General features: G+C 37.7%; 1 protein-coding gene across 1 annotated transcript in view; it reads left to right on the top strand.

Moving 5' to 3' along the window:
* LOC140226391 (uncharacterized) overlaps nucleotides 1–27,994 on the top strand; it is an 89,760-nt gene that overhangs the window by 40,338 nt on the left and 21,428 nt on the right. The gene's annotated exons all lie outside the window — the stretch shown is intronic.

Raw genomic sequence — 27,994 nt, 5'->3', positions numbered from 1 at the left:
TCATGAAATCATCCTCGATTAAAAGTATCTTGCGCTTTTGGCATGCACCATTTTTATCTGAAGAAACAATCACGCTGAAAACCAAATTCAATGCCGGTTGACCTGAAAGGGACACGCCCCTTTATCGTGGCTATGCAGTCATGTTTCTAACGATGATACATGTGAATGTCAATACTGTAATTGTAAACGATGTGTAAATGCCACAATCAATCGCAAGGGGAATTCCATCGCATCTTCCCATATTAGACCTTATACAGAAGCTTATTTTATTATCTTGTCAACCGGCACTGACATTTTCTAGACAGAATTTGATTAATGAATCCAATTTCAGGACGGTTTCCTGACAAGAAATACAAGATGGTGATCTATTAAGAGATAGCGTCAAATTAAAAGAAAAAAACCTCTTGTCTTCTCTCTATTCCTCTATTCTCTCTCTGGACCTTTTTTTTTTTTAATCAGTAATTGAAAGTTCAAATACCAAGAAATCACTGATGTTTCCATTTATTGCTCGACGATATCTGCTATTCTTATAGTCATGATAATTCAAGCTGAAAGATGGTTTTTAATGTCATCTGAGGTTTAATTCCAGTACAATTTGATCCATTTTATTGCTTCAAGAGATGCCATGGTGAGGTCGTTATTGTATCGTCTACAGCAGTGCGGAACTAATGTGCGGAAATTTGAGGATGCGGACTATTAGACTCAATGACATCATTAGCAGACGCCCGTCGATCGCATTTACAATAAGCAATACAAAAAAAATCTACTGCAAGCTCGAAACAACAACAACAACAAAAAAAAATCGCAACCTTTTTATTTTTGTCGTTTATATACTTCATCTTTATCAACATTGGGTGTTAACACTATTTTCTATATCTTCGGGGTGGGGGGGGGAGCTGATGGTGGAGTGATAAAATGTTAGAGTGTAAAAACATGACATTGGTGATTGTGTAACGTGGAAACAACGCAGTATGAAAACATGATGGGAATATTGCGATATGCGAAAAAAAAAACTTTTCATTTTTTTTTCACACGACGGTGAAGTCAATCGGCCTCTGTCTTTACTCAGTACCCTTTGCACGAACACATGTGTATATAAAACAGATAAAAATACATGTACCTGCAAAAAAAAAAAAAAAAAAAAAAAACTTTCAAAGAGAGTGACTAGGTCAGGAAAAAGACAAAAACGTGTCGCTTTTTAAATTTATTCTTTGTTGTCACCTGCTCTTCGTAATCTCTTTCCCTCAATATTTAGTAGTTTATGTGTGTGTGTGTGTGTGTGTGTGTGTGTGTGTGTAAATTAATAAATACTCGTCTCTCCTTTTGGTTTTCTATGTCTTTTTTTTTGTGTGTGTGTGTGTGTGTTTATTACCCGCCATTTTTTGTTCTCTTTGTGATTACCTTCCTGTCCTTGCTGTATTTTCTTTCTATTTTGCGTGTATTTTCAAATCGGCTTCCGAGACTTAGAAGAATGACATTTGATATTTAAGACGGGATATGTTTTTCCCGGGATGATTTTTAGCCTGCCTCTGGCCTCAAAAGATATCTCGTGTCATCCACTAGTGATGTTTGTCTGCATCGAAGTACTGACTTGTTTTGGCAGAACGTAATTGAAAGTAGCTGAAAAGAGAGTGAGAGAGAGAGAGAGAAAACAGTGTAATGTAATGGATCAAAATCGAAATATATAAACCAAGGATTTATACTGCAGTGATATATATCGTATAGAAAAATAATGTTATATGTGCCAGAAGAAAAGACATTTGAAGGACTTTCTATGTAATTAAGAGAGAAATAAGAAACAAAGCCTAAGAGGTAGTGGGATGTTATTGTAGGAAGAAAAAAAAAAGAGATTTTAATGGGTTAATAATATATGTTTGTTCTAGAATGACAAAACTGAGATTGCAATATAGATGATGGGGCGGGGATTTAAAAGAAAATGAAGAAATAACATTAAAGATATATATCTATCATATATATATATATATATATATATAGAGAGAGAGAGAGAGAGAGGTAAAAAAGGCCAAGAGGAGAAGAATGAGAGAGAGAGAGAGAGAGAGAGAGAGAGAGAGACAGACAGACAGACAGAGAGAGAGGGGAATCGCCAAAATACAAAGAAACAAAGAAATGAAGAAAATGTATGTTGCCGCTGTGAAGAAATATAAACATATTTTGACGCATATGACGGAGAGAAAATACATTCAAGGTGGGAACACTGTAAGGCGGTGGCCTCTTATCAACAACCACGCTACAAAGATGGCGCAAATAGTAAACCACCGTTGATCGATAGCACGGGGTCGTATTACGGTCTGCACGAATGAGACTAATCCCATTCGTCATGGTCGTGTGTGCAGAGGGATTTCGGTGAGCAGACGACGGCGGATTAGCGCGGGATTGTGAACAAATCAGCACCTACGTCTTGCACCTGCACAAACGGAAATCTCATGATAAACTGGGAAACGATGTGAAAAGAGAGCTGCTAATCATCGTCGAGCTGAGACGTAGAAGGCAGTAAGAGTGAGCAAGAGAAAAGAGAAGAGAGAAGATAGAAAAAATAGATCAAGAGGAGGAAAAACAAAAGGAGAAACGAGTTTAGACAAAAACGATTAGAGAAGACCGAAGTGTATTTTGGTAATTGGTGTCATCGCATTTCAGAGCGACACTGTGTAAGGAGGAATTGAAGAGTTTGTTTGCAAAAACCGATAATTCCATTTTTGAAGATTTTGAAGTAAGATCTCTGTCATAAAGTACAAAATAATACCTTTTCAATGATATATTGGTCACTACATATAAAGGTACATTTTTGAAGTTATGGTCAAAAGAAGTAAAAAAAAAATCTTTTTATTTTCTTTATTTTTCTTGACCTTTAATCGCAAATATCTCCATTTGGCAAATATGGACTTATCGGTTTTTGCAAACAAACTCTTCAATTGAATTGAATTGAATTGAATTGAACTGAACTGAATTGAATTGAATAACTGAAACTGCACTGGTCTTACACTCGAGACACAGTGAACAGTTCCAGCACGTTAATTTTCATATTTCACTTGACATCCAGATACATCACAAAAGCAATACAAACAAGCAAGATACAACATATTATGATATAAATCGTGAAGGTGACGAGTGAAGGTGACAAAGAATGATAAGAGAAGAGAGAGAGAGAGAGAGAGAGAGAAAGAGGAAGATAGGGAGAAAATGTAGTGGAAGGGAGGGATGGGAGAGAATGGGAAGGAGGAAGAGCGAGATGTAGAGAGAGGGAGAGAAAGATGAGAGTGATTAAGAGCCAACGAAGAGAAAAGAAAATTTGATATTGGTAGAATTTTTTTCTATAATCAAGGATCATGATAAAAAGGCAAGGCAGGGAAAATAGGGAGAGAGAGAGACAGACAGACAGAGAGGCGATTAAATGAAATCAGAGAGAAAGTAAAATGATGATGTTATTTTGCGTTTGTAGATGTCAAAGAATTAGAATAGCAGCGGCGAACCAATTGATAGGGCAGAAGGTACAAACAGGGAGGTTGTACAAACGTCTTTAGTTTTTATGACCTAATATAGTTGCTAGTATACCGATTAACAGATTTGTGAATTCTGCAGCTCATCTGCAATATTATAAGACAATTTAGTTAAGGTGAATATGACACAACACAATTCCATGTAATCTTCAGTTTGATTATTTGGAAATACTACCAATGAATCTTTTCGAGTCGCCTTAGCAAATATAATATATGTGCGAGTAGAACCATAGTGCACGTTGCACAAAGTGCTATTGGACTAATAGCTGTGAGTTTGAACTGAGTGAAATGTACTCATTGTGACTGTGTTTTCCGTTGCTTCGGCTGTGTAGAATACCCCTCCCTTCCCATCACCCATCTTATCAAAGTTGAAAGTGGAGAAATGTGCATTTTGACGGGGGATCACGAGAAGTCAATCAAAGCCCACGAGGTATGTAGATAATTGTTGGAGCTGCAGGAAATCGGGAGGGATGGAGGGAAGATGCGATAGAGGGAATCGAATTATCCAGAGAGACTGGGAGGAGAAGTGAATCGAAATCATTGGAGAGGATGATAAACAAACGCGAGAGGGAATCGGGGTAACACGTGGAGGGTAAAGGTAGATGGAGGTGGGAGTAGGGGTTTTGGGGAATGGGCGATGTTTGGAGAAGTCGACGGGGATGTGAGGGGAAGACAGAAAGGAGGAGGGGGGGGGGGAGGGGGTCGAGTGGCGATAACGACGTCATATGCAAGTTTAAAAGAAGCGCCGTGAGGGAAATGATCTGAGTGGTTGTCAAGAGGAATGACAAACGCAATCGAAAACACGGGGGCAAAAAGTATAATCACAACGAGGTTGGGGTAAAGTGCGCGGGGGTTGAAGGGTCTCGATTTGAGGACAGTGGAAACAGTAAAATTGGGAGGTAGGGCGGGGGAGTTTGGGGGGGGGGGGGGGGACTCAAGAGTGTGAGCCGCAGCTAGGCTAGGATTTTATCGATAGACGCATACCCCATCCAAGGCAGACACGCATAAAATGGTAAATCTTTACAGTGCACAGCCTTGATTTATAATTTTAAAAGCAAATTTGTGTATTAAACTTTCCCTATATTTAAGATCTGTTATAGCAAATAGAAAACAAAAATGACCCTCCGCTGCTGCGGCATCGAGGCATACAATCTGCCATAAGAAAAAATATGGGTCTTACTACTATGAAACTTTCTCAAAATTTGGATTGGATAGTCTGGAGTTTTTACAAGGCGACTGACAATAAATGTTTATCGATATCTCTCAGTCTATTCACATCTAAAGGAGATAGTAAGAGTATTAAGATGACGCACAAAACGAGGTATGGTTTACACACAAAGAAAGCACAACCAGAATAAATGTATGCCTCTCTTTGTGTGTCTGTGTTTATCTATCTCTATGTATTGTGTCTCTCGTATTCTACAGCACACACAAAAAATGTATAATTATATATATATATATATATATATATATATATATATATATATATATAACAGAGGGAGAAAGAAATAATTTGATCTTATGTCACGGACATAATTCAGTATATGCATGCTTCGTCTGTTCCATCAAGGTTCATCGATAAAATTCAGATTGGATTTACTTGAGTGGATAACAAAACGACAAATGATTATTAAAGACTTATATGGAATAGTGTATTCATATCTACTGAAGATGTAAAACACATAATTGGCGCAAGAATCACAATAAAGAAGAGAATGGAAAATACAATGTATGCACACTTCCACGCAGGCACGCACACACGCAAACACACCCCACTCCCACACACATGCACACAAACGCACACATACACACACACCATCACACACATACACGCACACACACACACGCACACACACATGAGCAGCGCCTGAGTGAGGCCAATTCGTGTTTATACAATCATATCTTGGAATCCTCAGGTTCAAGAGTACGGCCCCTCTACAATACTGAAGTACTTTAGCTTTCACCCAGGAAGTTTCGCCAACAAACATCGCCCCGAGTCTCAACAGGTCGACTTCTAATGGAGATTTTTTCCCCGGGTTATAACTCACTTTTTTGTAATGAAGGGCCCTTTTAGATTGAAGACTCATGACCTGTTCATACTTAAATGAAACTCAAGATGAAAGACAAAGATATTATGTACTGTTATTTTGTTTTTGTTATTAGTGTACGATGTGAAGTAACTGTGTGCGTGATTGTTTTACTCTATCATAGGACTTACCCAAATGCCTTTAAGCTGTTTCGTTAAAATCTCTCATTGGGACTAAGGGTGACAGTTCACACTTTTTGTGTGTCTTTTCGGGGAAAAATCATGAAAACATGTATAAAAACAAAATGAATAATTTTCCTCACAGGAAAGGGTTTCGATTTAAAGTCCTTGTGAAAACAGCGGAATACAGTGTTTAATAATGGAAAGTCACTTTCAGACTGTTTCCAGGATATGTGCATGACACCGTTGCAAGAAAATGTGCATTAACACATCCCCCTGGGGTTGCATCAGTGGTGGGGTTTTGTGGTTCGTTTCCTGAATATCTTCTCTTCAGCCTATACATTTGAATATTTGACGATCCACTGGGAATGACAATCCGGTGCAATTATCTCTTTATGACGTAGATGAGCACTTTATGATTTATGAGAGTACCATTTTAGATCACAACGAGAGAATATTTTTACTATAGTAGGAGGTGGACCATGCTTTCTGTCTGGTTGCAATTACTCTTCAATGTCACTCTACCACTCCAACATCTTTTAAATCACACGATACGAGACGTGAATTATCTCTCTCAAGACATACATGTAGAAAAAATAAAACAAACAAAACAAAAAGTTGTAATTTGCTAGATTATTATCTGATGATCATCATTGCTTTTCATTATTAGGGAAACTAAAAAACTGAGCCTTAACATGACGGTGCTAGCGTTAATATAGCATTTAGATTATATAATGCGGGTATTTCCTGAAGATCTGCGTATCCAATAATTAAAAAAAAGTTATACAGAGCAGAGATCAGTACCTAGTACATTGTGAGCTTTGTTCATTGTTATTGAAACCCGTTAAACGAGTCCCGAGTATACTGTGGGAAGTGGGTATGGGAAATGCGTGTTGTAGCAAAAAAAAAAAAAAATCTACTGCATGCTGTATAATTCACCGCTGAATTACATGTTCTAGAAGAGACATTCAATTAACACTAGGGATATACAAAACGCTTGGTTTTTAAAACAGCATGTCATGTCCGTCTTGAAAGCTAGGTAACTAGACCCTATTTATTAGTGAATAAACATTTTTGTTTGAGGTAAATCTTTGGTGAGATTTTTTTTTAAACATATACCACTTGCTCTTTGGGATGTTATCGTATCATATAGCAAACGTTAGAAATCCTTTGAAAAAGATATCTCCAATACTGGCTACATAGATAAATAATATGGTAGGTTTAACGTCGTTTCAAAATCATGCGTTTTTATCTACGATGACAATAGATTTCTCATTCTTTCCCCAATAAGGAATACAAGAAATAAATAAAATAAAAGGTGATCGTGCATACAATATAATTGTGTGAAGCTGCTATGAGCTTTTAGTGCTTTAACAGAAGCGAAAAACGACCGAAGCTATTTCACAAGCAGAACGTGATACCAAACCCAAGCCGCACGTCACGAGTCAGTGGGGTGAGCCTAGACGAACATACCAATATGCTTCCCTCACGGACTAATGGTTTAATATAGAAGGTCATTGAATATAAACGGTGTCACTTTATTCGCTCGGTAATCGCAGATACACCAGAGAGATCGCTAGACTAATCTGTATTATGGGTAGGCGGTATCTCATCAACATCAATTCGCAGGACTTTTCACGGCCGAGAGCTGTGAAGTATTATTTTGTTTTCTTGATGTTTGCTGATTGTATTACTTTTTTTTTTATTTAATGCAAAATTTTATGCAAAGGATTAGTGTGGATAAGATGAGGAGTCGGTTTGTCCTTGTGTCCGTCTCGTCATGTATGCTACCTGTTCAGCGATGCAGTGTCCATCTCCATAATAATATTATGCATGTGTTTTGGTGTGAATGAGTGTATATGACATTGTGTATCTTTGATGGTTGGTGTTCGTGTGCATATTTATGTGTACGAAGGGTTTAATCTTAGCCATGATTGTGTGTATGTGTGGTCGTGTGTATGCCTGCTGCTGTGTATGTGTATAAACTCTGATTCTCAAACACAGTGCATACCAAAGGGACGACATACAATAGCCACATTCTAAACTTTACGTACACAACGCTTCGATAGCAATCATGAAATTAAGGGTGTACATTTAAATTATCTCTATCAAACAGAACTAAAAACTGTCATAAACTTAGGTATCACCCTTTCAGGTACCCATTCTTTTTCAATCCAACGTGAAGCTGTCATTATTAGTCAGCATTGGATTCATTTGAGGTGTTTGGATCTTCCACAAAAAAAAAAATAAATAAAATGTGAGATTAGGATATTTGGGTAATATCTGACCAATTTAATCAATTACCCTTACTCTACAAGATGTCATTAGCAAATAAACATCATCATTAAGCGACCAGTGAGTGTAAAAAATCAATCAATACATACTCCGGAAGAAGTGTGTTAGTATGAGTGTGACACGCTAGGGGTTCAGTATATTAGACAATTTTGATATCAAAATGGATCCACATCAATGATGCCAGCAACATTATAATGTGCAGAAGAAATTGTGACGAAGATTTATCTGTAGTCTACTACTATAGAACAGTTTCTTACTATCTTTCTGCCTAAAATTAATGGGATAATTTTCAGATATCTCAGATATCTTGAAAACATTCATGAGGCTTACGTATTACAGCCTCGCAAACCTACCTACTTACTTTCTGTAGTTGAATGGATCGTATTGGCAATAATACGGAAAACTGTTTTAGGAATAGTTTCAACAAAGATACACATTAAACAGCTATATTAGATTGGAATGTCCTGGCTAGCAAAACAATAGGACCGAACCCTTTGATTCTGGGATTGTTAAAAAACAGCAGCAGCAACAACAAAACGTAATAGGTAACGGCGTTGTATATTGAATGTAGATTTAGGACTGATTTGTGCGTTTTCCATTAGGTTAAAAGCATTCCGCTTTGTTTTGATTTTCTCAAGGGGGTGAGAGGAGGGGGCATTATTGCTATTTTTGGTTGTCCCTGGCCTGGTCTGTTCCATTTTCCTCGGGAATACATTCTGTATTTTTTTTTTTTTTTGTCACGACGGAACAGCTTTACCATAGTATGGAATAAACAGAACAAGACATGATGCCCCTCCCTCTCTCTCTCTTCCTTTCTTTCTCTTTATCTCTCTCTCTCTCATTTTCTATCTCCCAATCTCGAATATACCCTTGAGATAAAAAAGAAACACGTGATCGTATCATCCTCTTCTGCTGTAGTGCTACCATATTCGTCACACCGTGCTCTTTATTCCATCATGTGAGACCAACAGTTTGTTGAATCTGCTATTGACGCAGAAATTTTAACGAGGAAAATTGGGGGAACGGAAATGAGGTCTCGTCGTAGACAATGTTGGGACATGAACAGCGTAAAGTAGGCAGTCAGCTGTGAAGTAGGCCTGCACTATGGCAAGCCGAAGCAGTTCGTTTCATTAATAGAATAGCGAAAAAAAGACAATCGGGGCTTGGCATTATGTTCTCTGTTGTTGCCTATGATACACTTTTTAAACTTGACTCAAAGCGAAATGACTAATATATCACTTTTTTGAAGTGTGTGTGTGTGTTTGACTCAATAAAAATGAACATTTCTTCAGAAGATGGAGTTTTGAAAATTGATAAAGGCTTTAATACATCTCCTTGTGAAAACAGAATAATGTAAACACGTATTTCACAGTCCGACAATTCGAAGTTGTGTTGTTGTGTACTTATCTGCATCTGGTTTGGTTATCCCAAGTCGTAATATTCTTACATAATATACATCGGCACACATGGTCAGGAAAATATTTATGCGGATCTCTACTATGAATCGTTCGTGAAAGAGATTGCATTTTCTTCTGACTTTTTAAGGAAAAATTCTAGCGTTTAAACTTAGGTCTAAAGACAGACAGTTTAAAGAAGGTTTAACAGAAACAAATTGAATTGTGTGAATCAAGTGCCGGGAAGATTTACTTTTCATTTTGTTTTCTGATATACCTGTACTGAAAGTACCACCTGCTGGTACAATTGTTATCGAAATCAAAATAATTTGTTAAAAATCTCAAGGGAGCATGAACAATGAGACTTAGAATAACAAAACAGTTGGTCATTAGCTACATGAAATTCACAGGACCCGGCCATAAAGGAGAGCGGCATCGTGTAACAAAACGGCGGGCTATTGTTCAGCCGCGCTCTCGGGGAAACCAGAATGATTATAGCGACAAAGACCCACAAGGCGTTTCATACCACATTGCAAACTATAATTCATCGCATATTGATTGGATCCATGGAGGCGCGGACAGGTGTAAAAGTGTGGTTGACAGCACAAGTAATGGGTAACGGTGATAATGAAATTGCTTGTTCCCCTCCTCCTCCTCCTCCTCCTCTTCATCCTCCTCCCCATCCTCTACTACATCCTGCTCTTCCTGTTTTTTACTCTTATCATCTCCTCCTTCATTTGGCCCTCCTATTCCTGATCAAACTCTATCTCTCTCTCTCCTCCTATAATAATTATTCACCCCTTTCTTCTTAACTCCTATTTCTAATTTCCTACGTGCATATCCTTGCGGTTTCTCCTTTTTCTCTTTGTTAATAGTTATTCTGCTCCTGGTCTATGCGTCCTACAGTAACGTTTTCCTCTAGATAGTATAATTCTTCCGTTTCCCCTTCTACCTTTGTCTCTCTTTTTCTCTCTATATATATGTGTGTATGTATGTGTGTGTGTGCGTGTGTGTGTGTGTGTGTGTGCGCGCGTGTGCGTGTGTGTGTGTGTGTATTTACGTGTATAATTGTGACTATGTCTACTTCTTGTGTACGAACCTCCTAGGTGATGAGTGTGTACGGAAGAAACTTAACAAGGGGGAAATCCCTTTTTCTCAACCTTACAAACTCGTCTACTTTACAGACTCTTCAAGGTGACCTCTTTTGAGGGAAGCTTTAAGAGAAGTCTGAAGGAGAAACTCGGTGCTGTCTAGACCCTGCTTAATATACATACACATCTTTATTCAAACGATGCACAGGACAGAGTGAATCGGTGAGAATGTTGGACCTGTTTAAACCCGCGTGCACAGCCAGTGGGTTTTAGACTGATCCGAAGTTAAACGGGAGCGGCCAATTCTCACTGATCCACGAAATAGACCTGTGCATCATTTGCGCTATGAAATGGGTCCGTACAACCTGTAGATTCATGAAATACAACTATGTTCCCCATCATGCGTCCGAATCCACCTAAAACACTGTTCGAAACTTGAGCCATGCCTTCGGCTCAGTGTGGATCAGTAAAAATCAATGCATGACGATAAACATTGAACAATCAGATTGCAGATGTTCTAAAGTCCATTTTATGAATTCCAATAAATCTTTGTAATTCTTCCGATGGAAACTTCCGATGGAAGGGACAAACATGTAACGCCTTTACAATGAGGTGTCATCAATGTCAGTAAGTAGGCCTATGGTACCGAGAATATTCTATTCTGATTTGTTATAATATAAAATTTAGTTAGAGTGGGTTTGTAACAATAATTACTAGGGAATTACCGTTTAAATCAAATCATCAGATTGACTATCTTACGAAATAACAATCACATCACAAAACATCACACTTTGATAATTAATGTTGTGTTTGTTGTGCTCACGCTGTACCATGTCTGACGTCTATTACAATATGTATTAGATATATATTTTTTTTTTAAACTGCTAAATGTTACATAATATGTATAGAATCCGTGATAACATAATATATGTACGCAAAATATGATCGTCTTTTGAAAGAGTACGTTAAAAGAGGATGAACACAAATCGAGAGAGAGAAAGAGAGAGAGAGGGAGAGAGAGAAAGAGAGAGAGAGAGAGAGAGAGGGAGGGAGAGTATAGAACAAGCATGAGTAAACGAAAGAAAAGCTGTACTATCATATGACGTGTACGAGTTTGCGACCAGCATCTAATCACGTAATTAGATTTTATTGTTGTTTTCCACTTTTTACAGTTTTGGGCATTTTGGCATCTTGTAATATCACACACATCTTCGAAAAACATTTAACTTTACTGGACAAGGTGAAGCAACATCTTCAGCCCCCCCCCCACACACATACAAAAAAAAAGACCAAACAAACAAATAATAATAATAATAATAATAATAATAATAATAATAATAATAATACCACCACCAACTACAAAAGTAATCATGCCATACATATCATCGATAGGTCTATTAGGAAAAAGAGTCAGGGTCCTTTTTTATAAAGAGCTATAATTGATTATACATGCAGTGTATTCCTATAATACGTCTATGGCAGCCTGTGTGGTAAAGAAATGTATATGACTATCTTTTGATAAAACGGGGACCTGGTCTAATTCCCGTTTTTCTTGATTTTTTAACATTGTAGTCACCCTAATTATCACAGCTCTGTCCTTTGTTGAACAGAATGCCATATAGGCAATGCCATTCATACAGTAAGGGGCGTTGTCGAGTCGTGTGATACCTACAGCAGCCATACGCACCAGTGAATGGACCCTTATCTATGCATGTCTCTGTGTACACCTCCAGTCTTGTTTTGAGACATTTATTGCATTTGATTGTACTGGACATCAGATCGTAATTCGCGTGATGTTTTCTGACATGTTGAATAGTTGCCTCGTGTAGTCTATTTCACTCCCTGAAGTCCCCACTCAAATACACAAGTGATCCTCCTTTACAGTCTGTGCAGGTGCGTGATTACGATTTGTGCCTTGTAGATTTATCTTTAAAGGAGCACAATCATGAATAAAAAAACGTCTAAGTGTGTCGTCACGTAAGACCCCCATCGAAGACAGCGCCACGTGCCCTTTCTTTTAATAATCCACGCGCACGCCTCGGCTCTGCTGCATATGCGCCGCATACTGATGTTATTAGTAGCGGAGGAGAGCAATGGTGACTTTATCCAGGGTATGATTGGAATCATGTCTTTGTTGTTGTTGTTGTTTTTTCATTCTATCTGTTATGTCTTTTCCTGCATGCATAGAGGAAATTACAGACTACGCCAATCAAGGATCGGTGACAACGTCGTCAGTTCACTCCTACAGCAAATCTTGTACGCATTTCAGACTAGTGCAGATAACAGCAAGAAAAAAACAACAACAACAAAACATTGTGACTATCGTGCCTTGCCTTCCTTCTCTTTATCGATCTGGCATTTACACTTTCGCTTTGTCTGATTGTTTGCACGACAGCGCTGCGAAGACACTCGGAGAATAATACATGGACAGCGAAAGCCATGAGATTTGCTTTGTGTTATGTTTATAGCATATTGTTTAAACCATTATTAATTCTATAATATCTTCCTTTGACGCGTGCTAATGCGAGTCAGTTTGGGGGGGGGGGGGGCGGGGGAGTAAATCAGCTGGGACTGATGGACAACACATAACTGGACACGTGGTTTGTAATACAGCGCAGGGCTTGGAAATTTTTATAGAAGTGTTGGAACCTGGTTAACACCAAATGTTGTTTTATCAAGACGGATCAAAGTACAAATTTGATAATAAATCATGTTTTTCTTTTCGAAGAAGACATTGGCATAACCCTGGCCCTGGCTGATCTGGTGTCCACGTGATATAATAATGACGTGTGGTTCTCAAATTCCGTCATTAATTCTCAATTGTATGCAATATATAGCGCTAAATGTGTAATTATTGGTAATGTGTGTTACAGTTTGTGTGTTTTGTGCTTTAAATAATAGGCGTGTCATCCACAATGATGTTAACCCTTCGAAAACCTGACCAGTAACAGATGAATTTCACAAAACCAACGGCAGTGTTGTATCAATTCGTGTTCGCATAAAATAAAAATTGAGACATGTTTGATTCTACAAATGTATGAACATTTAAACACATACACGTGTATGATAATGATAATACTAAACAAAATGCACATGATAAGTTGTATTTATCCAAAACAACATCTTCGGAGTCATTCTTTCATTCGTTTTTACACTAGTAATATTTGTTTTCCATATACCTAAACTTTCATTTCCTGTCTATGCATGTTGCAGGAGGATACTTACCCCCAACCTTTTTGTACTTGTAAGCTTGGGGAAAATGTCCTGATTTATTGAAATTCCAATGAATGATATGTCGCTGAAAGTTTACCCGCAGACATGCCCGCAAATAGCATAGCATTGACCGCTTACTTCGCTCCCCTCTGCTACTAACCTAGGTCGTCCTTTGTTGGAGGCCGGCTTAACTGTTCATAGCGTGTGTCAACCTCGTACGGCTGCAATTACTTTCGCGTCTATTTATAAAAAAAGGTGCAATTCAAAAGGTGTATAGCGTGTCCCTTAATACATGCTTGTCGAATGTACATTTAGTATCACGTGGAATTCATTTTCAATTTCCATGTGGTCTTTAATTGCTAGACACTTTCCACGTACTCGCTAACTATAATCGGCCTTCTCGCTCACTGCGCTATTGGAATTATTGTTTACAGCGCTTCCTCAGGGTTATTTTAGAATGACTCGCATACATTTCCTGGCTGCTGCAATGCAACATTACATTGAGCGTCAGAAGATATTAATGGATGTTGATACTTATCGAACTATACACGTATTAGACTGGCTATTGGATGCATGTAGAGGAAACGTTGGCATGGATAACCCAGTTTTTGGTTGACGATTCGCCTGAGCAGTCTCGAGAGACTACCACCATGTCCAGAAATATTTTGTTAGCCACTGGCCTTCAATGATTTGCAGCATTGCAGCGAGCAACCACGTGTGAAATGAATTACACCATTAACATGCATTGATAGGGGAAGAAGTACATGGTGTATAAAAAAAGCGTAGGTGATGGAGGGAGTTTAGTGTAAACCCTCGTACATGGATGTATATTTATTAAAAAAAAACAATAATAATAATTATGTATGTCAACGTGCGCTGTTGTAAGGAAAGGGGAAGTTGGTTCACCTCAATTAGGTCTTATGCAAGAGGAGTGTGATGTAAATAGTAATCTATTGGCGTACTATCGTGGCCGGCGCCACGTTTCCAAAAGTGTGTGTGTGTGTGTGTGGGGGGGGGGGGTGTGCACTTCTGGGTTTCATGAGCTAGCAAGCAAAAAAAGAAAAAAAAAGCCTTCAGCGCAACATCGGGTGCCACTTCCGGGTTTCTTCAGGTGACAAGCAAAAGAAAAGAAAAGAAAAGAAAAGAAAACAAAACATCTTTCTCATTACACGTCCCTCGATTTTCTTCTTCTTTGGGGCCAAAGTGGTGATACCCTATGTATTCCCATGTATGGCTGCAAAAAAAGTGGGGGAGTGGCGAGCCTCCCTGCCCACCCCCCCCCCCCCCGTTCCGCCTGCTCTCTTTAATAACTGTCATGTGTATAATCGACAGCAAGTCTTGGTATGAGAGGGATCCCGTGTATATCATTGAGCACTGGGTGTGCAACGGATACCATCGCACAATGGCATGCCTACTGAAATGAGACGGAGTTGGCAGGTTGGTGAATGCGATGGTAACGTGTGTTAGTGTAGACGCTCGGTGTCTGTCAAAAGTGCTGGACTGATCAATGTGAGGCGAATATGATATGATCATGATAGCGTGTGATGAAATTCAATTGTTGTTGACAATGTCAGCTGCACTATACAGATATTTGCATAATAAATAACATATTAGTTTGTGTATCGCACGCAGTGAGGTGATGATTTGACGCACGTGAATGTAACTTTGCACCGATATTACCGGACGTGTTTGGCGATGTTTGAAGGATCTTATTTCTTACCCTTTTATAGTGATTATCACTTTTATGTCAGTTGGCAATGAGTAAGGGTTGGCTTGTATGACACTTCGTATGCACTGGTATGGAATATCGATTCGGTGTATATATAACAGCACTCTCCGAGAAGGGTAAAGACCATAGTATATTGTATACATTGTATGGGGTAAACACCTTGAAGAGAAATTTTGCCTCATCGGTCCGAATTCTCCGAGTCTTCTTGATGACAGCCTTCATCATTACACCGGTTCGTATCAGAGGAGAATACTTTTTATAGTGTTCAGTGTATTAATGGCCAAAAGCGATATAGGCCCTACGAAGGGCACCGCGCGTCGTAGTTTTTTTTTTTTGTTCTTTTTTCCCTTCTCGTTGATAATATAGTGCAAACCACTGCTCCTTTACTCCTCCTTCACCATTCTTACATTGATGTTAATCATTAACCAGACAATACAAATATGCGTTGATTATCCGACACTTTTTACCCTCTGCGAGCGTTCGAAGAAGAATAACACGGCTTTCTTTACTTGCAGACAAAATGATGTTTGAGGAGCAAAAGCGCGCCACAGAACAGGCGTCTCTCGAATCCGAAAAAAGAGGGGAAAAAAGAAAGCAAAGCAAAGCTAAGAATTCAAGCAAACATGCTGTATTCGACAACCTGGTTCACGTTATGTCGACAGCATTTCCTTTCGCTAGCCAACACGGCTTCAGGGGAAAAAAATAGTGCTTAGTGCTGCGAGTAGTTCTCTTAATGTGTTATCCCGCTTTACATCCTGCCCCTTACACGAGGTACACCTGCGGCAGTCCCTCTTTCTGAGATTGAATGCTTGTTTTCGTATGCCTTTCCCTGAGTGCACTGGTAAGGAAAAAAAAACAGAGGAAAAGACAACAACGTTAAGAATGAGCGACTTTCCACGACATAACGATTTAGCCCCAAGGAATGATGATCACCCACTGACTTCACGCGAAGCTTAGCTTAATATTCCGCGGTCTTAGATTATTGTCAACAGACATGAAAGAATAGAAAGAGACGGAACGAATCGAGGAAAAAGTAGAAGAAGGGGGTAGTAACAGCAGTAAAAGGAGGGACGAGAGGGAGAGGTGGAGGAGAAGAACACCAAGAAGAGGAGATTGAGATAAGCAAAGGAGATTATTATTATCATTATTATTATTCATTCGGCATTTCAGACATGTGTACATGTACATGGGTAAACACAAAACTCATTTGACTCAGCATAACAAAGATAAGATAAATCATAATACAGAGACAAAGCACAAATAAGAGAGAGAGAAAAAAAAACCTATAGATTGTGACTTATAGAAAATAGTGATTAGAGTAATGATGTCACAGGAGACCAGCGAAAAATGAAAAGGAAAACAACATAATAATTATGGAAATAGACACACAGGAAAAAACACATAAAGAGATGGAGAAAACGAACATGAAAGTAAAAAAAAAAAGATGAACAATGATGAAGCGATCAAAAAAACAAACAAACTACTAAACAAAACAAAGGGACATAAAAAGGAAAAGATGGCAAATTAGAGGTTTGACTGATAAATCATACAACAGATGAAATGTAGACATGTCACCGAGCATAGCGAATCACTGATTGTTTATAGGATCTGTGACTACTCCTTTCGGGTGTTTATATTTGCATTGGATTCTTGGAGGAAAGCTGTAAATGTGTTTATTTTTGCGGTAACTCAAGACAATTTTTTAGCTCATGGAGGAGTGCCCTCCTCCTATTTGCTAGCGCCGGAAAGTTTTAGTGCATTTTAGTGTTTGTTGTATGAAAGAAGCCGCTAAGAAAAAAAAATAATAGAAAAGAAGAAGGAGGAAAAAAGGATAGAAGAAGAAGAAGAAGGAGAAAAAGAAGAAGCGGAAGGATAAGAAGAAAAAAATAAAAACGAAGAAGCAGAAGAAGAGGAGGAAGAAGAAAAGGAACCAGGATAAGAACACGAAGAAGAGATAATGACCATTTTCACCCAATATTTTTGTTTCTGAATTATAATTAAATTCATACGTATCAATGCAATTGTATCGTCAATTAAAGTAAAGGCTTACTTTCGATGATATAGGAAGATGAAAAGAACTGATCACCATTTATAATGATCTTTACAAAATGACAATTTGCCGCTGTGACTGAATGGAGTTACTATAAATCTAAGTAAAAGGTGTTCAATAATCGGAATGATTTGCGACAAAAGGGAGGCATACAATATTGATAGGACAGATTCTAGAATATAAAACATATAGCTACGACAAACTATCACGTGTTATAACCATGATAACAAAGGAACAAGGCTTTAAACATTTCGAAATAAAGAAGGACGAGGATCCTGTGTATTGCAATGTATCGCTGGGGAATGAACAGAAAGTATATTGCTACAACTTGCCCAACCAACGCGTATTGCTATATATCAATCTTGTCTTTTCCTTGCTATTAAGACATAATCGTCGTAACCTTGTGACGAGGTTAATCAGGGCCGGCGCAAGGTTTTCCAAAGTGGGGGGGGGGGGGGGCACTTCAGACTTCTGGTGCCACTTCTGTGTTTGGTCAGCTGATAAGCAAAAAAGAAAGAAAGACAGAAAGAAAAAAAAAGGTCTTCAGCACAACAGAGGGTGCCACTTCCGGGTTTCGTCAGCTGATAAGCAAAACATTGAACAAAAAATTTTTCAGCGCAACTTCTGTAGGGTTCCATTTCCAGATTCTTTCAGTTGACACGCAAAAAAAAAGGAAAAAAAAAAAAAGGTCTTCCAGCAAAAAAAAACAAACAAACAAACAAACAAACAAAAGAAAAAAGCTTTACCACGATCACACTTCAAGCTTTCTATCTATTTCTTTCTAGTGCCTGAGCCCCCCCCCCCACTGAAAATATATCAAATTTTGAAAATCAAAATTTGAAAATATATCACATATTCTACAAACTCTCCTTATTATCGTTCTACACATGTTTGCAATCACATGCTGCAGTAGTCTTCTCATCTAGCGATGGCGGCTCTGGAATCTCAAAAACTCATCACTTTTGAACAGATTGTCCGATATTTCTCAAACTTTCATTGATGTATTTTATCAATAATGCTGCATTCTCTCAATTCACATGTATACTTATGACGTTGGCTTTGTCCTCTAAGATCCCGGAACGACTTGAGGAAATACCCTTTACATGTACAAATCTAGTTGCACGGGGTGGTCACGGTTCCCGGATATGCTCTGATTGTGCTTTATATAGGGCAAGGCGTACTAGTATAACGTGACAACGTGATTGTAATATCTGTATGTCAGCAATAAGCACAGAGAGTAGCTTGCTCCCTAATTCTACGACAATTTCGGTGTATCATAGATTCATTGTTGCAGTTATCTGTAAAGAGTCCCCATCTTCCTTCCCCTCTCTAATATTATTTTATGCATGTTTCATTCACCCAATTTATTTTCGGACCGGGATATTGCAGTGACGGACGCAAAAAAAAAAAAAAAAAAGAATGGTTGCAATGCCGATTGAGACAAGGGTAATGCGGATTTTTTAACATCAATTGTCGTTTGTCAAATTGTAAAATGAATTTAAATTGAATTGAACTGAAATTGTTTCAATAGGTTCTATTGACACACTAACTTTGATTTTATCTTCATTCTATTTGAAAGATCACAAACATGGATCTTGTGTCGAACTTGAGCAAAGCAATGTTGTAATAATATACCATAGTTTATATGAAATGTCTGTGCACGCAGACGAGTCAATCTCTCGTGGTAAGGCTGAACAGTATGTTTGACGCCAAAGTTTCGAGGGTATAAAGTTGGACAGAATGTTTTCAGACACAGAGAATGAGATGAAAACAAGAAAGAAAGAGAGAGACTGAGAGGGCGAAAACTTTCGATTAAGAACCGAATTGACGATAAAATAATCACAAATACAATTTAGGTTTTTCTTTCATGTAAGGGTTGTTTGCTTTATCCCGTTGAGGACGAGTCCCGAGTATATTCGTTCAAGTGTCTAATATGGGAAATGCGGAAATCTGTAGTGACAAGAGGAAAATGCTATCATTATCATAACAATCACTATAGCAAGGGGACAGACTCACTGCGAAGTTTGGTGATTTCACAATCGACTCTACCTTGTTGTTTTTAACTGAGATTTAACTCATCACCAAGGGGTAATGAGATATCTTAAAACGAAAGATTCGGGGCTGATTTGATGACAAGCATGGGGGTGACGAACACTTCCAATTTCTTCCATACCTGCCGGCCATTTTGAAGCGCGGCACCGATATTGACATATGGGCAATGGAAGGTCCATTCTAATAAACGCGGTGAAGATGTAAGAGCAAATCGGACCGGAGGCCCGGCGAGAAAATTCAGACTTTATGAATTTTACTGCTGGGAGCGTTCTTTACCTTACACTGAGAGTTATTGCCCCTAATAAAGCGAAAACGTCGCATGTGTGTGTTTCAAATGCGAATACCGCCCTCGGCTCAATAAATGTCAATAGAACAACGTAGGTGATAAGTCCAACTTGGCACAGCAGACTTCTATATCCTGATATCATATAGACTGCCTCGGAGCTATGCGATATTGTTAACCTGGCTATCCCAGGTAAAATGATTTCTACAGCTGACAATATCTCTAGGCTTTTCTGTAGTTATTTTGGTTCATCATTGACATTACAATAAAACAAAGCTCTCCCACACACACACACACACACACACACACACACACACACATATATATATGATTATATATAGATGCATATATTATATATATCTATTTATTTATTTGTTTATTTCATTTAACATGTTTAAAGGTAGTTATTGGATGACGGACATTTTACATGAATGAACATGAATACATTCAAATACATTACATAATGTAATAATATACAATACAAACAAAGCTTACACACACACACACACACACACACACACACACACACAATTGGCCTCGAAACACAGTTATTCTTCAGTCTTAAAGATAAGCATTGTCAGGAAACCACCAAGATAGGCATGATGAACAGATACGAGATGCCGATCAAATTCATTTTCCTAGAGTGACAAAAGGCGATCATTGTATTCAAACGGAATAAGAAAAGCTTCCAAATCTACTCTTTGTTTTTCGTTGAATCTGATAAGGTCTTCTTATCTTATTAAAATAGCACCTTTAAATCGAAATGAATTGTCCAGCTTTGGCCCGCAAGAGAAAAAATGACATCTCTAAAGAATACATTATACAATAATCATCCACAGTTTTTCGTTCCACTACGAGAATTATATTAAAAAAAAAATATAACACACACCACACGCATCAACAACAACAAAACAAACATTGATCTGCAGCTTGCTTATTATGTTCATCAACTATAAAGAACTGCCGGATAAAGTCCCAGGCACACGTCACGTATTCACCTTGGAGTTTCCGTTCGTGGTTTTTCCGTCCGTATAACAATCAAATAGTAATCCAAAAAAAAAAAATTCTAATTGTTTCACATCGTACTCCTACTCACATATCACTGAATACATTAACTTTTACTTTCATGCCTCTGTTTTTTTTTTTTTGTTAGCTTGAATAGTTTTATTGATATCAACTATTCTACAACTTATATATTGGATAGGATTAAGCATGTTAAAAACAGAACATATGGCATTGATTTTTCATTGTTATATAATCAATATTGTGAAAAGAGAAATTTCAAGATTCGAATAGGGCCCACAGAATTGTTCATCAAATCCGTAAATATCAATAATAATAATCATTATTCTAATCATATTAAGGATTACAACCACATAGAAGTATCATGCCGCTGAAATCTAATATTAGTCACACCCATAAACACACAATTACAATCAAAATGCACGCGTAAATGTATAAACAGCTTCTTATGCTATAATTGTAAACATGATCGTAATCTTTTCAGCTATAATATTTATAATCAACATTAGACTTTCCATTATAACTTGAAATATTATTTTCTTTCACTCATCAGGTGACTGGGGCAACGTCATTGTATTCCCTACTACGGATATGTTCTTTTTGGGGGTCTAGGTCCGGGGCAATTACCCCATGGGCAATTACCCCGGACCCTTACCCTGGCCCTAATCCTAGTCCCAATCTTGAACCTAATCCTAACCCTCACCTAAACTCCTAACCCTAAACCTAACCCTAATCCTAATCTTTACCCTAATCTTACCACTAACCAGCATTTAGCCGGGGGGGGGGGGGGATTACCCTCTTTGGGTAATTGCCCGGATACGCTTTTTGGAACATTATACCAATGAGGGCCAAAGGGATAGAGAGAGAAAAAAACAACAACAAAACAAACGAGGACAACAATGATCTACGACGTCACATTGACACGGTGAATTGGCCTGACTGCCCATCACATACTCCTTCACACACACGCGTACACACACACACACACACACACACACATAATAGAACAAGGTTTGCTTTCTGTTGCTATCGAGATAGAGTGACGTCACTTGGAGGACCGCTCTGCAGCTCTCGACCTCTAGCACTTATCCGTGTAGACAAGGGCAAAGTGTGTTTCTAGATTGGGACCCATATCTCAGAACACTGCGGAACAGGATCAAATCAATCAAGCCCTTATCCGCTTTCATACCGGCCTATGTGACATTTCGTCTGCCCCAGCCCCGCTCACAATTATTACATGGGCGGGGATTCGCTTTCACTCCATTACCGCTGCAGCAATATGTCCATCGGTAATGTACCCGCGAGAATAGGCCTCGGTAAAGGGGTGGGGGGGGGGGGGTGGGTGAGGGGAGTAGACAATGTAGCATTAGTAAGTGAACATTATAAGTTTCAAATCAGAAACGTCCCTGCCCTATGATTACTAGATTTCAGTCATTGCTACTTTTACATGATGGTTTAAAAACAATTGCATTAGTAATCTATGATATGATATCGCCCCTTGGTGTATGCATCAAAATAGTTTAGTTTTTTTTTCTCTCTCTTTCTCTCTCTTCTCCCCATTTTCTGTTCCCTATTTTCACACTTTTGCTTTCTTTTTCTTCTTTCTTTCTTTCTTTTTTTTTTTAAATTCCCGACTTTCCCAGTTTCCCGCAATCTTTGTAGTTATAAGTTTTTCACCTCCCTTTACTTCCCCTCTCTCCCATTTTTCCCTCAGAGGTGCCCACATGTTACAAGCACAGTCTTTTGAGTGGGTACCTCCACTTTTTTTTTTTTCTCACAGAGTGTATAAATAGAGTGTATGTTTCTTTTTGTACCAAACATAAGGACATGAGCATGTTGTTATCCCTGTCTGACTATGTATATATGTATGTATATAATCAACGACTCGCATGCCAAATGTATCATATTGGTTTTTTTTTGTACATTCTGTTGGAAAAAGAGTGAAAATAAAGTTTGAATTTGAATTTGAATCTAAATTGCATATAAACTCATCCAAAGAGTTGAGTAGCATTGTCTCTGTTGAGTACGTGCAGTTGTTTCGGGTTTTCTTCTTTGTGCAGTCTTAAATCATTGTGTGCTTCACAGTGTAGACTAAAACTTTTCATATAACAAATCGATACTATAACGCGTCCGTTGGAAGCGTTGTCTGTTGGCTCTAACTTGCATGTTTCTACACTAAACTTTAATCATACTTAAGATCCCTTGATATGTAAAACATAAGATTCTCTTTTGAGTTCTACTGGATGAATCAGTGGGTTTCATCTAACGGATATCTACTCCAAACTATGATAACCAAGCAAAGAAAGGCTAGATTCTACATTAATTCATAAATAGCGTGAAGAAGCGCAGTTCACTTTGGAAGACTATCTATTGCATACTGGTGTACTTAATTGAAAGAGAAAAATAAACAAAGAAGATTTTGCATAACATTTATTAGGACTCAATGACTCTTTGTTTCATACTCCTTTTTCTACTGATTACATTTCAGTACTCGAAATCTTGTATTTCATTTAACAGTTGTTGTATGGTTACCCCATGAAAAATATTGAATGATGAAAAAAAAAAAAAAAAACTTTGATGAGCACACGCGTATTCATTCTGGAGGAATTATGCATAAAATTTGAACCGCTGAAAAAATGTCCCATTCAGTCGGCTCTTTTCAGTGTGATGCGGGTGTCTGTGTAATATATTTCTACCCATTTTCCCGCCAAGCTTGTACGGCTTGTCAATAATGCAGACGCCACTCAGAAAATGAAGACATTGCAGCTCATCGAAAAAAAAAAAGAGCTTCCCTTCAAAAGGCACCATGAATCTCAGTAGTGCTCTGCTTATCGGCGATCGTCTGCTTTCGATATCCCCTTTCCTCCAGAGTGTCATAGAGAATTCAGACAACTTAACGAAAACAACGTCTGGTTCTGTTTTTAACTTCATCATGAAAAGAGATCTGGAAATATCGATTTTATATACCCAGTGAGAAAACCTGTTGGTTCGCAGCGTGCAGCGCTTTGGTCTAAAGTGGGCGATGAATCAACCTACTCAAGCACGCACGTTTTGAAAAGTACCCGAAAATAGCACGCGGCTGCGAAAGGGTGTTCTTTTTTTTTTTTGTCATTTAGACATACATAGGTTGGGAAAGTGAATTATATTGTAACTTACTTTAAGTAGATTGTCGAAGAGTATAGACGTACGATATGTATATTGCAATACCTACCATGCGTTTGCTTGCCTTTCTCTTGAATGTTTGTAAGGTGCCTGACAAAAACGTTGTTGGTAACTCCATCGATCATGATTTATTCATGTCTACTGGTATTGTGAAATCGTTTAAGCTTCTGAAAAACAAAATGCTGCAAAAAAAAAAAAAGGAAAGGGAAAGGCATAAATTGGAAAAGGCGTTCTAAGAATACGTATTATTATTATTGTTATTATTATTATTATTATTATTATTATTATTATTATTATTACTTTTATTATTACTACTATTATTATTATTACTATTATTATCATCATTATCATTATTAAGGTTATCATTGGAAGGTCTTTTCCTAGTGACGAAAAGGTAATACAAAAGCGGTCTGTCACGTGATACAAATCAAAGTCAAAGTGGACCCGAGCATTAAAAAAAAAAAAATGACAAAGAAATCGAAGGGAGGGATAGATTGTATATACTGCAGTGCAACTTCAGCGGTAGATTTCAAATGCCGTATGTTCGTGCCGTGTTGCAGTACCGCCGCGTTACCGGCAAAGAGCCAATTTTCCGCCACTTTATTAATGATTGAGCGATGTGTAATCGGGCGTAATTATGGGGCGAATGACGACGAAAGTGCGCAAAAAAAAAGGGGGGTCAAATATTTGATTCTTCTCCCATCGATATGGGAGCGGGGCTGAGTCTGATAAAACGAGTGGGGCATACATTGCACATGTTTGAGGAAAGAGAAAGTGATGTTAAGACCACCGATTATGGTTGTACTATACAACGTTCGTTTGTTCTATGGAATTCTTACCAACGCTCATTTCTTTTTTTTTTTTTTTTTTGATATTGTTTCGTAACGGGGAAAAGTGGGAAATAGCGTCTGAAGTGTGAAAAGATTAAAAAACAAGGGTATAAAGGAATGGACAGGTCGAAGCTTCTACTACAAAAATGAGCTAATGTGATAACCCTCTCTTCTGACATATTTCCGCGCAATATTCTTTAGTAGCTTACCCACTTTTTAGAAATCTAAGCAAACATAATCATAGCAGTAATAAAAAAAAAAAAATATACAGAATGCAGAATTTTAAAGATTTAGGAGGCTTTTTTTGGGTCTGGTTTGCATCATACGAGTGCCAGACTATAAATGCTATTTTTTCTCACATTAGGCAATAGGTTTTCATCCATTATTGATTAGAAGTTTTCGTATTTTGCTCTCTTATTAATATATGTGATAAAAATGTGATAAAAACCTAAAATGGCATTAAAACGCTTTGTCCTGGTGAGGAAAGCGCGTGTTTTAGAAACAAGACACCAAACAGGTTAGCCATCGCATTCTTCATCAAGAATGCAATGACAATATACGTGCATATATATATATATATATATATATATATATATATATATATATATATATATATATAATTAGAGTCAATTAGAGTCAATTGGAAGTCAAACTTCCCTTTTTGTTATTGTTGTTGTTTTTCACGTTTCACTGACTTTGGCATCTCCTACAGATGTTATCTAACACCACATATTGTATGATCTCAGTGCCCGCTGCTGCTACTATTAATGCAAAATAATGTTTAAAAAAAGTGTCCATATTGTATGTGTGAGAAGTGGGAACACACTTGACTCATTTATTGCACTGAAAGGTAAAAGCAATATCGAGCAGCCTCATTTATCACCTCATCGTTCCAATACTGGAAAACCTTATGATTTTTTTCTTTTTTTTTATATGGCAAAGATATTCAGTGGAATAGATTCATTTAACTGTGAATTCAGTTTTCTCTGTATTCATATTTCTCCATCTCAATGTTTACTGTAGGTATTTCTCTTTTATCCTTCTTTATAAAGGGATGGTACAGTATTGGTGGAGATGAGAATTGGGTTTTTAACTTTTGGCGAGATACCAAGAAAACACTTATGAAATAGTACAGAGCATACCATTTTAAGAGGAATTCAAAGTTTATTTGATGAAAATCGGATTTGGAATGACTGAAACATCCAAAAACAAAGTAAAACAAAGCGATCGTAATAAAGTGTGGGTCCCGCACTTATTAGAATCGCTCTGTTTTGGATATTTCAGCCATTTCAAAACCAATTTTCATCAAATAAACATTAAATTCCTCATGGAATTACATGCTCTTTCATATTTAATAACAGGTTTCTCATTATCTCACCAAAATGTTAGAAACCTGAAATTAGGTCTCAACCAAAACTATACAATCCATTTAATGATTAGTTGCTTTTCGTTGAGGAGCTTATATCCTGTAGTATTTTCTCCTTTTTTTGCCCAATACCCACTCCCTCTTCCTCACCCTCTGTTTCTATGTTTGCAGTCTCTTTCGCCATTTTTTTTCTCTCTTTTTTTTTTCCGCTTCTCTATACCGGACACAATCGCCAGGCTTATTTATCATGCTTTGTATTATTCATTGATACCCTTCAAGACGGTCAGAATTAATTATGGATCAGAATTCAGTTAAAAGAGAAAGGACACCGAGTTGAAGGACCTACCTCAGTTTTTACCTCAGCCTTCACATTGTGATGTGATCGTCCTCTCTTCGCTGAAATTCGTACGAAAACGAAATATATAGGAAGTGGCATCACGATGGTAGAATTCTGAGAATTATGATAATAACGCTGCGCACATGAAGCAATCGACACCTGTAAACGATCCTCAAACACAGGAAGTAACATTAGGATGTGTACAAGGCTGTTTCTTGTTATGGGGCTGATTTCAATATCATGTTTGACAAAAAAGAGAGATACTTCAATGGGACCCAAACAAGATTATCATTACCGATTGCAGATTAATAGAAAAAAAAATACTCTTTTTTATTGTAATATTAATACAGGATAGAAAATGTTACAAAGCAGGTAAGACATAAGACAAGTAAGAGTATAAGACAGGCAAGAGGAGACAGATGAAAGAGTTCGGTTGAGTGATAGATAGATAGATAGATAGATAGATAGATAGATAGATAGATAGATAGGTAGATAGATAGGTAGATAGATAATATAGATAGATAGATATATACACAGATAGATACATAAATACATACATATTAAAGGGTGTGTACAGTTGTGGTTGAGGTGAGGATTTAGCTTTTAACTTTTTGCGAGATATTCAGAAACCACTCTATGAGATGTCAAAAAGCATGCAATTCTAAGGGGTATCAAAAGTTTATTTGATGAAAATCGGTTTTGAAATGGCTGAGATATCAAAAAACAAGGTGAAACAAGGAGATCTTAATAAAAGGCGTGGCCTGTCGCCTTTTATCATTATCACTTTTTTGGATATCTCAGCCATTTGAAAACCAATTTTCAACAAATAAACATTGGATCCTTCTTAAAAGTACATGTTCTTTCATTATCTCACTGAAGAATGTTCAAAACATGAATCCCCACCTCAACCAGTACTGTACAGTCCCTTTAAGAGAGCGACTAAGAGAGAAATAAAATGTACAATAGAGAGAAAAGGAGAAGGGGTATAGAAACATAAACTGAAAGATAGATATATATATATATATATATATATATATAGAGAGAGAGAGAGAGAGAGAGAGAGACAGAGAGACAGAGACAGAGAGAAAGAGAAGGGAGGAAGCGCAAAAGATGCTAGCGGTGACAAAGGAGCGGGTAAAATCACCCACAGGGCAATTTAAACAGGAAAGTGTCAAATGATTTCAATAATGAATAAGCCATCAATCACACGTACGGGAGGCCCACTAAATAAACGACGCACATTTTGCATTCTATCTAACCTAAGCTTCAAATCTTTTTGTTTGCACTTCACCGATGTCATATATATCTAATTGGAATCTAAATGTTCCGTGAACCTATAACATTGCAGAAAATAAGTTTCAAGTAAAAGGTACGGGTAAATTTTTTTTTTTGATTATTTCTGTATTGCTCTATACTCCCCCGATTTATTGTTGTTGTTGTTGTGAGCA

Source organism: Diadema setosum, chromosome 3, assembly GCF_964275005.1.
Source record: "Diadema setosum chromosome 3, eeDiaSeto1, whole genome shotgun sequence".
Classification (NCBI taxonomy): domain Eukaryota; kingdom Metazoa; phylum Echinodermata; class Echinoidea; order Diadematoida; family Diadematidae; genus Diadema; species Diadema setosum.
This window is presented reverse-complemented; position numbering and strand designations above follow the sequence as displayed.